Below are 14,435 nucleotides of genomic sequence, written 5' to 3' on the forward strand. Positions count from 1 at the left end.
GACTTCTCGCTCTCTGCCTTCTCTCTCTCTCACTCTCTGCCTTCTCTCTCTCTCACTCTCTGCCTTCTCTCACTCTCTGCCTTCTCGCTCGCTCGCTCTGCCCTCTCGCTCTCTCTCTGCCCTCTCGCTCTCTCTCTCTCTCTGCCCTCTCGCTTGCTCTCTCTCTCTGCCTTCTCGCTCTCGCTCGCTCTGCCTTCTCGCTCTCTCTCTCTGCCCTCTCGCTCTCGCTCGCTCTCTGGGCCCTCTCGCTCGCTCTCTCTTGCTCTGCCCTCTCGCTCACTCTCTCTCACTCACTCTGCCTTCTCACTCTCTCTCACTCTCTGCCTTCTCGCTCTCGCTCGCTCTATTTCTGCCTTCTCCTTCTCTCTCGCTGTCTCTGCCTTCTCGCTCTCTCGCTCTCTGCCTTCTCACTCTCTGCCTTCTCGCTCTCTGCCTTCTCTCTCTCTCTGCCTTCTCTCTCTCTCTGCCTTCTCTCGCTCTCTCTCTGCCTTCTCTCTCTCTCTGCCTTCTCTCGCTCTCTCTCTGCCTTCTCGCTCTATCTCTCTGCCTTCTCACTCTCTCTCTCTCAAAATAAAAAAAAAAAAAAAAACACTTTTAAGTCCCAAAGCTCTTTATCCATCTCTGAAATCTAACATTATCGCAGATGCCGCTACTCCCCTACCAGGCTGCCTTATCACCTACACATCCCCTTGACTATCTCCCTCACTTCATTCACATCTGGGCTCAAAGTCACAAATTCTGAAAGGCCTGCCTTGGTCAGCCTACGTAAAACCACCCACACACACGCCAGTCACTCTCGATCCCTTATCGTGCTTTATTTTTCTCCATAGGAAAAACACATAGCTATTATACTGTGTATTTCCTTGCTTACTGTCTGGTTTTCCCAACCAGAAAGTCAGCTGTAGAAGAACAGAGACTTTGTCTTTGACTTGATGTATACCCAGGGCCTAGAACAGCGTGCAGCAGGTGCTTGAGCAATGTTGAATAAACAAATGAATAGTAGTAGCATTGTTGTTTAGTTTCTGTAGCTTCCTAAATATGTATGCATCCTCCTCTAGAATTTGAGCTGCTTGATAACAGAGCTCTGAACTCATTCCCTGTTGTCTATCAACAGTGCTCAGCAGATAGTAATTTACCAAATGAACTGAAGCTCAAGTCTAAAGTATAGTTCTCGGTATGACACTTTTTATTTCTACTAGATTTCCATGTATAATGGAACTTACAGTTTAATTTTTCTTAGCTCACCTTAATTTGTCAGTCCCCAAAGTAGTGCCAGTTGGTGGGCCTGATTTGAATAGAGCTTGTTACAGTGGTTAGCATCAGATTTCAGACTCCTTTGTAGCTACATCTAGAAGTATCAATTTCAGAGGAGGAAGAGGAGCCTAGGGGAAAACATGGAGGCCTGAAGCACACTGAAGATGAAGAAGCAATTGCTCACTCTTTAGGGCATGAACAGAGGAGAGAGACTTGCTCTGGATAATCTCAAAAGTGTCAGGAGATGGGCGCCTGGGTGGCGCAGTCGGTTAAGCGTCCGACTTCAGCCAGGTCACGATCTCGCGGTCCGTGAGTTCGAGCCCCGCGTCAGGCTCTGGGCTGATGGCTCAGAGCCTGGAGCCTGCTTCCGATTCTGTGTCTCCCTCTCTCTCTCTGCCCCTCCCCCGTTCATGCTCTGTCTCTCTCTGTCCCAAAAATAAATAAACGTCAAAAAAAAAAATTAAAAAAAAAAAAAAAAGATCTGTTTTCCACTCCTAGATACATACCCAAAAGAAAAGAAGCCAGAGACTCAAACAGATACTTGTACACCAACATTCATAGCAGCATTATCCACAATAGCCAAAAGTGAAAACAACCCAAGTGTCCATCGATGGGTAAAGGAATAAACAAAATATGGTATGGAATACTACAGTCTTAAAAAGGAATCCAATTCTCATTCATGCTGCAACATAAATAAACTTTGAAAACATTATGCTAAGTGAAATAAGCCAGACATAAAAGGAAAATATTGTAATAACTCCACTTGTAGGAGGTACCTAGCATAGGCAAAGAATAGAGGTTACTAGGGCTGGGAGGAGGGTAAATGGGAAGACATTTACTAGGTAGAGTTTCAGATTGGGATCATGAAAAAATTCCAGAGATGGATGGTGGTGATGGTTACACAGCATTGTGAATGTACTTAATATCACTGAACTGTACACTTAAACATGGTTAGGGGCGCCTGGGTGGCGCAGTCGGTTAAGCGTCCGACTTCATCCAGGTCACGATCTCGCGGTCCGTGAGTTCGAGCCCCGCGTCAGGCTCTGGGCTGATGGCTCAGAGCCTGGAGCCTGTTTCCGATTCTGTGTCTCCCTCTCTCTCTGCCCCTCCCCTGTTCATGCTCTGTCTCTCTCTGTCCCAAAAATAAATAAATGTTGAAAAAAAAAAAAATTTTAAAACATGGTTAAAATGGTAAATGTTATATATTACCACTAGATAATATTAGAGGACTAGAGCTTAATTTTTAATCTTCATTACACAGCATATACATTGTCAAAACACCAGAAGTTGTTTTTTAAAAACCTTATTTTGCTTTAAAATCTTACCTTCTAGAAATGTCCCTGTCTATAATCTAGAGTTTCCAAAGATTTTTCTCAATGATCACCTCAATTTGTCCTCACAACAATCCAATGAATTATGTTAAAGGAATTTTGATTAAATATCTGAGCACTCAAGAGAAAAATTTTTCCTAATTTATTCACCCTCTTACCTTTCCTCCAACTTTGCACACCTTTCATCAAAATTAAGAGATGGAAATTTTTATACTTAAGAATACGAAGCCATGCAAATAGTCATGCTATCTTTTCTTAACAGAATAAATAGCATCGTATGTCTGTCAAAACATCTAGCTCTACTGCCAAGATAGCTAAGAAAGCCAACAAATCACCATTTTACGTCAACAGATAAACCACCCATAGCAACTGGGATCAAGGCATCCAATATCTTCATTCGACAAGTGCAGATACTTTGCTAGGCACTTTGTGGGACACAGAAGGATAAGCAAAATGTGGTTCCTAATCAGGAGACACTTACGTGCCAGCAGGAGTCAAACATGAAGATGAGGGGATTCTACAATCAAAGGGGAGAACAACAGGTCTCTGCTATTGAGAATGGGACCACCAGGAAGTAGATTGAACCACTTTGTGTCAATTCAATCTAATCCCAATGAGATGAACTAGTTAAGATTGAATCAATTCCCTGAAATATAGCCATTCCAAGAGTTTCAGGTTTGTTTGCTTGCTTGCTTGCTTTTAATGCCAGGAAAGGAAGGTTGAGCTAACTGAAATGTCAAACCAAGGCTTGGTGTCAACCTGAATGGCAGAGAAGTATCTCTGGCCTAAAATTATGATTTGGACATATACAATAAAAAAGAAAATAAAACTACAACCAAGTTTTCCCTGATTCTGTAAATACTTTGAGCAATCCAACTGCTACTAGCAGACTAGAAACCAACTTGAACATAGTGAAGGAGCATCTCTTTGATAGAAGCCCTGGAGTGTATATTATAAACCTATGCCATAAGGCATGAGAATTGCAGGGGTATAAATCATATGACGTAAAAATTACTTAATTGCTTTAAACTTTAGCTTCCTGAGCAACCTAAGTATCCATCAATAGTTGAACGTATAAACGTGTGTGTGTGCGTGCACACCTGCACGCAGTGGATTACTACTCAGCCATAAAAAGGAATGAAATCTTTCCATTTGCAACAACATGGATAGACCTAGAGATTATTATAAGCTGGAGAAATACAAATACTGTATGATTTCAATTATATGTGGAATCTAAAAAACAAAAATGAACAGGCAAAACAAAACAGAGATTCATAAATACAAAAAATAAGCTGGGAGTATGCACAAAAAAAAGCAAAGGGGATTAAGAAGTACACTCTTCCAGATAGATAATAAATAAATCACGGAAATGTGATTTATTTATAAGAGACAGAATACAGTCAATAATAGTGTTACTACACTATTATATGGTAACAGATGATACTACACATCTGTAGTAACAGATGTTACTACACATTATATGGTAACAGATAACTTGACTTACTGTGGTAATCATTTAATATAATAAATGGAGAATCACTATGCTATACATCCAAAACTAATAGTATTATATGTCAACTACATTTCAATAAAAAAAACACAACTTTAGCTTCCTGGTTGTAAAACTGGAAAAATTAAAATCTGCTTCTCAAGCTATTTGTGAGGATTAAATGAGATATTCACTAAATGAATAATAAATTAATAAAAGAATGCATGTATATGTAAGTTACATGTGCAGTGATTTAACAACAATAAATAATACATAACCCAATGCCTGTCGTACAGTCATTGATCAACAAAGGTCAATGTCCTCCCTACTTTCTCCAGAATCTTCCTAAATGACTACCACATTTCTTTTATCAGAAAAGAAGGAAGACCTCCACATTCTGAGCTATTCCACCTCTCCAGTTCTTTCCATCCTGATACAACCATCTGCCTTCTCCTCTTGTCTCTGGGACAGTGGTCCCCAGGAATATCCTTTCTATACACCATAAAGCAGCACAAGAAATAGACAGTTTTAAAGGATGAAATCAATAACGATAAGTGGCAGTTTTAGTATTTCCTTCCTCCAGCCCAGAGGATTATTTAAAAACCACTGTTCCAGGACAAGTTTCACCCAGTGACAGAAGACATTAAAAATGTTCCTGCCCACCATACCCTCCTCTCTTCAGTAATTGAAACCTACTCACTTTCCATTCAGAAACAGTTTCACCAAACCTTGAAATCATACATACCTTCTTGGTCCTTAGTATCTAAAAACAAAGTAGAATTTTCAACCTCTTATGGTTTTATGTACTCTATGGCACTTCCCATAGTGTGTTGGGCTGAATTTCATCAGGAAAAGGTAACTCAACTCCTCCTCCCCCCATCCTCCCCAACAATTACTTCCTCTTGGTTAGTTAACCTTTTGTGTAAGAAAGTAGGTTTCCTTACATTGGCCAACATAAACGACTGACCCATTGCTAGTGGTACCATTTCCTATGTGGGACTTTCCATCCTAGATGAAAAGACTCACCACTGAGTTTTAGTTATTACTCAACTATCTCACAAAAAGAACAGAAAGAAAATCAGAAAATGCAAGAAGACAGACATTTCTTTAGAAGTTAAGCCCTGGATAAGGATGTAGATTTAGGAATAGAGCAGTTTCCTGCTCTACTGTTAAAATTTCAAAAATTAAAAGTAAATTAAAAATAATATAAACTTACCACTACATTAAAATTAAGCAAGTAGGATTTCAAAAATTAAAAAAAAAAAGATATCTAAAATCCTAGGTGCTAAAAGTCACCTCTGGGGAACAGCTCCTCCCAGCAATTTGGACTATTCCACAAGGGCTCTCCTGAACAGCACTTTCAGCCCTGACATTCAAACACAAAGCAGAACAGTAGGATCCAGAAAGTTTGTTATCCAAGCCACCGCACCCAAACCAGGTGATTTGCGTTTAACTTGCCCTTTCAAATGCATTCTGAACCATGTGTTCCAGAACTAGATGACCCAGCTCTAAACCAGACAGCCTAACTCCAAGCCAGACAACTGGTATCCCTAGTTATAAAAGTCATTGTAACAGTTCACTTCCAAATGACAAATGCACCACAGCCAAAAATGGATCCTGGCACTGGCTGTTGCCACCAGTGAAAGCAACACTCCCCTAAATGATATTTCTCTTGCTATCAAGAAAGCACAGTGTCTTCTTTGCATATAACAAGTGCCCAGGAAATATTTGGGGGCTCTACTTTTTTTTTTTTTTTTTTTTTTTACAGACTGTTATCATAAGAAGTCTTTATGACAAAAAGAGGCATTTACCAGAAAGGAGTTGATCTGCATCAGTTTCAGGTCTCCAGTGGCTCTTGCCATCTTAGAACCTTCAAGACACAGGAGTAGCCAAACACTTAGGATCTTCTAACACTTACTCCAACCCCACTTTCTCCTTAACAGACTGTCATCCCAGAAGGAAGGAGCAGGGCCACATGGCTTTAAAGAAGCTCTTACCTTTATCTCTTTACCCGTTAGTCTGTCCTGTGCATCAATAAGTGTGAAAACTCCCTACCCCTATGTGTCTTCTGGAAAGTGCAGGAGTTCAGGCTCTTAATCAGTACTATTTCGGGGACATTTCATACATTCATCACCATTTTCCAAGCGCCAGTTCTGTAGCAATCCCTCTGCAAGGCATTGGGATCCCAAGATAACCAAGATCTGGTCTCTGCCCTAGCAAGAACTTTTCTAGTGGAAGGGAAATGAATTCTACAATACAGTGTGGTAAAACCTCTAATAGAGGTACCCCCTGTCTAAATATGCCTTGGAACTACAGGAGAAGACATACTCATTTCTATATGGTTGTGGAGTATCAGAGGAAAACCTCAGGATTTGAAGCTGAATCCTAACAGTTGAATATGAAGGATCTGGTTAGTTCCACAATCTAACAGTCCATGAGAAAAAATACCACTGCTAATTTTTATCTCCTCCCCTTGGCAACTACTCTATACCCCCTAAGAGAGTGGGGCCCTTTACTATGACCCGAGTTTCCACTCCAAATAGCAGGAGTGAGTCACAAACACACATCCTGCAGCATTCATGAATGTAGAGAGCAAAAGTGAGTTCATCATCATGTCAGTACATCAGTGAAGTTTATGAGTTTATAGCAAATCAGAGACCAGGCAAAGTTTAGGAAGGAAATGAGTTCTGAATGCCTTAAGTGCTGCCTTGGGCACACCACCTGTGAGAAAAGCAACCTGAATGCATTCTTTACTGCATAAGGTGCTGCAGCTGTACTGTACTGTAGGTTGGAAGAAAATCCACCCTACTATGAAACTGGAAAACTGCACTGGGACATGGTACAGGGGGTGAAAGCACAAGATGGTGAGAGGGAGGCAAAACTGAGGTAGCTTCAGAGTCATCCTGCCCTCTAGAGGTATCCTATATCTAATGGAAAGTAATAGATACCATTAAAGGCTTTGAGTAAATATTAATTCCAGATGAACAATGACAAAGTGTGCATCATTCCAGTTCTGGACACATCCCCACTCATGCTGAGCCACCTTTAGGTAGAACATGCTCCAACCTCAAGGCTTGGGATCTACAGTGGCTGAGTGGATAATAAAGCTATGTCTGGTGCATTGTCATGTTCTTATGCATCATTGGGTAAGGAAGAGGTTTTTCAGCTCTTCCCTTATTGGTAAGCTAGTGTTTCATCTTGTATCCAGTCTGTCAAGGGGATGGGGCATAAATATCTTCCCAGAAAAGGAGGGTGAGACATGGGGTTAAGTGATGCCAGAAACAGGGAGAAAAGGGGAACAATGGAGATAGACACCAGAATCCTGGTTTTTCCTAGCTTGGGACCTAAGCTTCAGAGGGTGCTGACTATAGAAGCATTCAGAAAGATGGAAGGCACCTAGGAATTCTGGGTTAGTGGCCTGTTTCCTCTAGTTCTAAAGGGTTCCCTTGTCTACCATGGCATGAAGTCTAGCAAGGCTGTAATCAAGAGGAGAGCAGTGGAGGAAGAAGGTAACTACAGACACTTGAGGCTGTGTTCTTGCTTCCTTGTGGCTGACAAAGAACAAGGCCCAGGTCAAGATGAAGAGAGCACTCTGAGCAAAGAAAAACCAGAAAAACCCAGCATAGACACAAGGCTCCAACATCCCTCACTGTCACAGAGCCAAATGAATCCTCCATTTCCCCAGATGCCTTGGGGAGGATCAGGGGGAGGAGAAGGATATGCAAAGGTCCTAAAAAGACTAAATATTCAGGGGCGCCTGGGTGGTGCAGTCGGTTAAGCGTCCGACTTCAGCCAGGTCACGATCTCACGGTCCGTGAGTTCGAGCCCCGCGTCAGGCTCTGGGCTGATGGCTCAGAGCCTGGAGCCTGTTTCCGATTCTGTCTCCCTCTCTCTCTGCCCCTCCCCCGTTCATGCTCTGTCTCTCTCTGTCCCAAAAATAAATAAACGTTGAAAAAAAAAAATTAAAAAAAAAAAAAGACTAAATATTCAAAAAGAGCTTATTTGAACTGGGAAATATTACAGTATATTATTTAGCTATTTCAATGTTTGTTAGAGATTATTTTTCCCGACTCACCCATCATGCCATGTGGGTTAGTGAGAAAGAACAGATCCTTTGTAAAAAATTAAACAGCCACATTTTTTCATGCATGTAATAGAGTGAGTAAACTGTGGCCTACTATACTCATTTCCATCACTGAAGACAATCTATGTATGCCTTTTTCTTGTCACCTGGAAAAGTCAAATTCATACCAAGAATGCTATATTTCTTTGCTTGGACTGCAACAACAAATTATTACAAACTAGGTGGCTTAAAACAATAGAAATTTTTTCCCCCTCACGGTTCTGGATGATAAAAGTCTGAAACCCAGGTATTGGCAATATTGGGTCCTGGACTTACTGAGGGAGAATCTGTTTCATACCTCCCTCTAGCTTCTGGTAGTTGCTGACAATCCTTGACAATCCTTGGTTTACCAATGCATCATTCCAGTCTGCCTCCGTGTCACATGTTGTTGTGTCTCCTCTATATCTTTGTATCTTCACATAGCTTCCTTATAAGGATACCAGTCACTGAATTTTGTACCCCCCACCCATTCCAGTATCTCATTTTAATTTAATTAATCACACCTGAAAAGATTCTGTTTCCATGTAAGTCCACATTCTAAGATTCTGGGTAGACATGAATTTGGAGGCACACTATTAAACCCAGTACAAATATAATAGGAGGTTTTAATAAACAGCCAGTGTTGAAATTACAGGGTACATACAGTACAGGAAGATTTTCATTTGCTACAAAGAAAGTTAGAGGTCGCCACTCTTTGGCAAGACTGGACATTTTTTGTTTCTCTACATACATTATGTGTACATTGGGGCCTTTGTACCCACTACCCAAATGCTTTTCCCCCACCTCCTTTTACATGGCTAAATCTTCTACATCTGTTATGGACTCAATGCATCTGTCTAAAATTCATATACTAAAACCCTTACCTCCCCCCACCCCCCCCCCACACACAGCCTCTCCAGGTGATGGTATTAGGAGGTGGGGCTTCAGGAGGTAATTAGGATTAAAAGAGATCATAAGGGTAAGGACCTTATTGACAGGATTAGTGCCCTTAAAAGACTCACTGCAGAGCTTCCTTCCCCTTCTGCTTTCTACTATGTAAGGACATAATTAACTGACAGCAGTCTATAACCTGGAAGAGGGCCCCCCCCCCAGAATTCAACCATGCTGGCACCCGATCTCAGACTTGTGGCCTCCAGAACTGTTGACAAATAAAGTTCTGTTGTTTATAAACTGCCCAGGCTATGGTAGTTTATAACAGCAGCCCAAATAGACTAAGACAGCATCTTTAAGGTCTTAGCTGCATGATCATTTCCCTTGGAACCCCCTTTGGAGATTATCTAAGAAATCTGGAACTCCTCCGAGCTCCTAAAAGATGCTGCATTTCTGCATCATGGCACATTACTTACCTTACTGTAATCTCCACCTGTCTGCTTGTCTGGGCCTCTAATACCTGAAGGTGGCAACTCAATGCCCCACACTGGTCCGAGCACAGAATGTAGGAGCATGCAACCCCCATGATGAGGTTACCCAGGCTCTGAGGAACATCTAGATAATCTTACAAGTTGCTCAACCTCTTTGGGTCTTGGCTTCTTCATCTGTAAGAACCAGACTAACAATGTCTAACATTCCAAAATAATAATGATAGTCAAGAACTCCTAATAGCCAAACATCACTATGTTCTAAGTGCTTTACATAGAGCAACTCAGTTCTTTCTGAGAAGCCCTTTTGTAAATAAAAAATTGGAGAAACCAATGTTAAGCAAATTCCATAAAGTTGTAGAACTAGGTGTCCAAACTGGAAACAGTTTGGACAGAACTAGGTGTCCAAACCCTGACAGTCTGATTCTTGACTCTATGTGACTAACCTATTATCTATGCTTCTCTATGATGGCACACTTTTCATTCCATATAAGAGCTGGTATGAATTTATTCACCCCAAAAGCCTACATGTGTCTGATTACCCACTGATAGGCTAGAGATACAAATTCTAGTTCATTAAAATTAGCTAAATACAGAGAATAGCATTCCAATACCCTATTTAATTTTTAACATCAATATCTAAAAGCATTGGTATATTTTGAGGTGCCTGGATGGCTCAGTCAATTAAGCATTCAATTCTTGATTTTGACTCGGTACATGATCTCACAGTTTGTGAGTTTGAGCCCCGCATCGTGCTCTGTGCTAACAGTGTGGAGCCTGATTGGGATTCCCAGTCTCCCTCTCTCTGTCCCTCTCCCACTCACTCTCTATCTCTTGCTCTCAAAATAAATAAACATTTAAATAAAAAAATTTCGGGGGTGCCTGGGTGGCGCAGTTGGTTAAGTGTCCGACTTTAGCCCGGTCACGATCTCGCGGTCCGTGAGTTCGAGCCCCGCGTCAGGCTCTGGGCTGATGGCTCGGAGCCTGGAGCCTGTTTCCGATTCTGTGTCTCCCTCTCTCTCTCTGCCCCTCCCCCGTTCATGCTCTGTCTCTCTCTGTCCCAAAAATAAATAAAAACGTTGAAGAAAAAAAAAAAAATTTCAATAGTCTTTTTGTCAAAGTTTTAGTAATACTATTAGGAATAATACTAACAATGCTTATATGTATAATTATCATTAGTTATAATTAGTAGGATAAAAAAATAAAGATTATAAAATTGTGTCACTGCTACTTACGCATGTTCTCATACCCTTACTCAGCATTAGAAGCTGCTGAGTAGCAGCAAAATGTTTTGTTCTGCAAATTTTTAATGGATTGTATTTATATCAGACAAAACTTTTATCAAATTTTATTTTGTCCTTTTAAGCACCTTTTTTAAGTTTGTTTTGAGAGAGAGAGAGGGAGAGAGAGAATCCTAAGCAGACTCCATGTCAGCAAAGAGCCCAATGTGGGGTTTGAACTCACAAACCATGAGATCATGACATAAGCAGAAATCAAGAGTTGGACACTTAACCAACCGAGTCACCCCAAGAGCCCCTCCTTTTACTTATCTTTAACGGTTAACACTAAAATGCATCGGTTCTATGCATGATTATAACAATGACACTGTAATAGCTATTCAGCAATTGGCCTATGGTCCAGCACCTAGGAAACTGACATGAAAATAGACAATTTATTGACACTATTTAGACACAGACTGTTCTGGAATTGCAGGATTTGCATAATGTAGAGCACAGAACCAGCCATCCTAAGTTTGTGCTGGAGTTTGTGCTAAGTTTGTGTTGGAGTGTGGTAGAAGAAATAAAGCACAACATAAATTATTATGAAAAATTATGCAGTAATAAGTGCCCCTATAAAGGTAAAAAAAAAAAAAAAATTGCAGTGGGAATGGCAAAAAGAGCAAGAATAGAAGAGGCTCATGATCAGGTCAGACTTTGGGGAACAGAAAGCATTTGCACTGGGCCATGAAGGGTTGGTATGACTTAGTACACAACAACAAAGAGTAAAAGCCATTCAAGGAGAAAGAACACCAGTAGCACAGTCAAAGAGGTCAAAAAAACAGAGTATCTGCATGGATTATCTAATGTTATCTGTCAGTCTATCTGGCAAATGGGAATGTACAGAAGGAGATAATGGGGAATAAGGAAGAAAAACCTATGTTAGGAGTAGATTATAGCCTCTGACAATTATCTTGGCAAGTGATAACAGAAACCTAAATTAAGGCAATGTCAGTGGGAATGGAGAACAAAGTATAGATGCAAGAAGTATTCCCAACAAAGGGGCACTTGGGTGGCTCCGTTGGTTAAGCGTCAGAATGCAGCTCAGTGGTTCATGACACCCACGCTGCTGTCAGCGGGGAGCCTGCTTCAGACCCTCTGTCCTCCCCCCACCAAAAAAATAAACATTTTTTTAAAAAGAAGTAGTCCCAGGGGCGCCTGGGTGGCGCAGTCGGTTAAGCGTCTGACTTCAGCCAGCTCACGATCTCGCGGTCCGTGAGTTCGAGACCCGCGTCGGGCTCTGGGCTGATGGCTCAGAGCCTGGAGCCTGTTTCCGATTCTGTGTCTCCCTCTCTCTCTGCCCCTCCCCCATTCATGCTCTGTCTCTCTCTGTCCCAAAAATAAATAAACGTTGAAAAAAAAAAATTAAAAAAAAAAGTAGTCCCAAGATAAAATCAATAACACTTGGCAACAGGAAGGGAAAGGAGAGGGGCAAAGTCAAAGATGATGCCAAGTTCTAAACCCTAATGGCTGGGACAATGTTGGAGATATTGACAAAAATTGGGAAAGAAAAGTAAAACAAGTTCCAGGTCATCTATGTCAGCTCCTTGCAGGAGTCTCAGCTAGCACATCATCATTAAGCAGAAGGAGAGAACATTTCAAGTCCAACAGTCACTCTATGACTCACCAGAGGGGAGGGTGAAGTTATTCTTACTCTCACAGCAGTAAAACAAAACCTACACATCCTTCAGGATGCCTGAATGTTCAGAGGGTGTCGACAATGAGTAGGTCTTCACTCAAAACCTCGGAATCTAACTTTGGGCAAAGTTTTAAAGGTTTTATGTTCCCACTCTTTAGCCCTTAGCTGGCTGAAATCTGAAAGCTGTCTTTTCTCTTTTTGAGGTACAGTTTTGACATATTCATTTCCAAAGATCTTAGTTTCATCTACATTAAATAGTTAGTGTGACAAAGTCTCAACTTGTAGGTCGATCAAGGAGGTCCTGTAGACTTCATCATTTGGATATTACTTTCTATCTAGTCTATCTAAAGATTCTTTTCCTATCGGTATCAATCTTTAATCACTCCACCATCACTTGATGTTATCACACTTCAGAGAACCGTTAATTTTAACTGTTTCCATGAATCATTTTCATTGTGATTTGTGGAAATTGCTTGAACACCTAGACCACTTGACACATCATTTCTGTCCATCAAGATTGCTTTGTGTAACCTTTCAGTGTACATGTATCTAATCTCCTACACATTCTTTCAAATTTAAAACAATCTGGTCACAACTTGCATAATTTTACCAAAGTGTGGGAAGCAGACCGACTGAATATCCAAGTGCAAGAATTCTGCATGGGACTTCATCCAGCAACACAGTAAGCAGATACTTCTGCTAAACAATGGAGTATATCTCCTAGACATTTTCATAAGTCATCATAACTGAAACTTGACATAAATAAGACTGTAACTAAATACTGATGCCACTGGAGCAGAGCACCACAAAGAGAAATGTCCTAAGCTCCTATTGTAATCTACTGGGAAATTTGTGGTCCAGTTAAGGGAACACAGATGTAACTTCAAAGGGCCTCTAAAAAAGTGCAAATTCTCACTGATAAACCCTTATCTCCTCATGATTAAACTGTACAGTTCCCAGACATTAAAAAATTCTCTCATGTACATCTCAAAGAAAGATGAAGTGGTTTTTTTTTTTTTTAATCCAACCTTGAGTCTAGAGACTTTCTTCTTCTGAATTATTGATAGAAGCATGGAATTTAACTACACACAACAAGTAGCAGCAAATCTGTTTGGATCTCCTAATTGTGTCAATTACTGTGATGCTAACCATGCCCATTCCATCCCAGAGTTTAAGTAAACAAGACCACCACTCTCTGCTCTTAGCAGAGGATTTATAGGGGCCGTGTGTCTGGCACTTGAGGAGATATTGGCTTGCTCTCATCCATGATTACATATACAACATTGTCATATAATTTTCAAAGACTTCAAAGCTCACAACCTTCTGTGAACTTACTATCTGGGCATGTTTATCATGGCAAGGAATAAAGGGAGGAGTGCTATGCAGAAACTTCAAATTCTAAGTACTTCACAAATGCATTCTGTATGTCTATAAAATGTCAAATGTCCAGGAGAAAAATGAAAAGGCCAATCCATCTACCACCCATACGGGGATAAAGCCAGGCTGGAACAAATGTGGCTTAAATGTTGGTTTGGAAGGGCTGTTTGATTTTTCCATGATTAAGATACTTCATCCTAATTGTTTCCTTTGCTAAATGAGTAGTGCCTAATTGGTAAGTAGAAATGAGTTCACTTCCTCCCGCTCTCTTTTTTAAAGTGACCAGATGTCTCATTCGGGTGAATTATCCTTGTGACATGGTACTGAGAACACAGAACAGGCCTGTGTGTCTGAAGAGGCCATGTCGCATGACTCTGAGAATAGGGACTCTGGAGGCAGGCTTGGCTATAGGTGAAGCCCAGCTGTGCCACCTTGTAGTTGAATACCACTGGATAAGTTCCCTATGTGTCTCAGTTTCCATGTCTATAAAATGGGGTAGTAATACAGAACCTACCTCATCAAGCTGTGAGAATCAAATAAAATAATCTGTGCCTAGTACATGGAAAGTATTCAGTAAATATTTTATT

At 40.9% G+C, this 14,435-nt stretch overlaps 1 protein-coding gene across 2 annotated transcripts in view; it reads right to left on the bottom strand.

Annotated features, from left to right (window-relative positions):
* The window catches only part of ATP8B4 (ATPase phospholipid transporting 8B4 (putative)), a 285,304-nt gene that overhangs the window by 264,733 nt on the left and 6,136 nt on the right, over nt 1-14,435 (bottom strand). Inside the window, exon 1 of one of the 2 annotated variants that reach the window (XM_086710645.1) lies at nt 4,820-4,896. The exons of the other annotated variant lie outside the window; for it this stretch is intronic. The gene's annotated coding sequence lies outside the window, so the exon portion shown is untranslated. Of the gene's footprint in view, nt 1-4,819; nt 4,897-14,435 lie in introns of those variants that run through there. 2 annotated transcript variants of the gene reach the window in all.

The sequence above is a fragment of the Puma concolor genome, chromosome B3 (genome assembly GCF_028749965.1).
Source record: "Puma concolor isolate L17-30 chromosome B3, mPumCon1.1.hap2, whole genome shotgun sequence".
In the NCBI taxonomy this organism is placed as follows: domain Eukaryota; kingdom Metazoa; phylum Chordata; class Mammalia; order Carnivora; family Felidae; genus Puma; species Puma concolor.